Source organism: Rhineura floridana, chromosome 6 (genome assembly GCF_030035675.1).
Source record: "Rhineura floridana isolate rRhiFlo1 chromosome 6, rRhiFlo1.hap2, whole genome shotgun sequence".
Classification (NCBI taxonomy): Eukaryota; Metazoa; Chordata; class Lepidosauria; order Squamata; family Rhineuridae; genus Rhineura; species Rhineura floridana.
This window is the reverse complement of record NC_084485.1, coordinates 63,068,438-63,069,585: the sequence shown is the minus strand read 5'-3', so window position 1 is coordinate 63,069,585 and position 1,148 is coordinate 63,068,438.

Below are 1,148 nucleotides of genomic sequence, written 5' to 3'. Positions count from 1 at the left end.
ATACAGGTTTAGGGAAGGGCAAAGAGAAAACAAATACTTTAGGGTGTGCTTGTTAACTCCTCCTTGAGAGTCCCTCCTTATAGTCTTGTTCCTAACCTTTAGATTTTCCTTCCCATTGGACAATCCAGGGAAAACCTTTTAAATGGCTGCTACATAAAAGACTAACTAAACAACTGGAAACTAATTGTGGAATTGTATAAAGGGCTAATTAAGCAATTGGAAACTAATTGTGGAAAGTGATTTTTCTTTATTGGTTGCTGGGTTGATTTTTCTGGCCAGAAACCTGAAAAGGCCTCACACCGAGCTGTATATATTCGGAAAATCAAAAACTAGGCCTGCGTTACAGCCTAGGAGGGCAGCCAGCCAGCCAGCTAGCTAACTATAGTGTATACAGCAATGTTTATATTCCTCTAAGGCTATTTTCATCAAATACTCAAGAAAAAGAAGAAAAATAGCCACTATGATTGTGGATACAGTGAGTGCTTTAAAAGAGTAAATGGTAACTTAGGTAAGGTAGCCATTTTTTCAAATCACTTTGTTGTCTCTGTATTTCACCCTCTAGTAATAAGCACCCAATCCTGTTCTGTTCATAGTAACTGTGGAATTAGCAAACTCTTATTACTTTTTTTCTGTAGGCAAGCAAACATGCTTCTTTATTGCTGGCCTTATAGAGAACACAACTGAAACTGAAAAGAAGAGCAAAGGAAAGTCCAAGTGGTGGAGTCTAACTCTATCCTGTAATACAAAGTTCTAATATTTAACTTTTCAAGGGTTATACAGGCTGGGTTTTTTAAGGATCACTTAAGTAATTATAGGGTGACTGTAATCATAAAAAAATCCACCTTTAGTGAGGGAAAGTCTTGAGTGAAAATAATTGACAGTAAGCCGATTCATAAATCCAGAGGTCGCCAGTCTATCATCAACCAACCTAAACACACTTCTCCTTTGATAGAGTTGATTACCCTTTTCTGTTTGACTCTCTTTATGTCCTAGGTTTCCGTGACTGCCCTCAGTTGTTCCTTCCTTTCCATCTAATCACTCAGCATTTTCACAACAAGAAGCGCTTCCTCTACTTGCTTCTCTATTAGGCATCTGTTATCAGTCCAATGTCTTAACATTGCTTCTCTACACTAGGAATGAGGAACCTG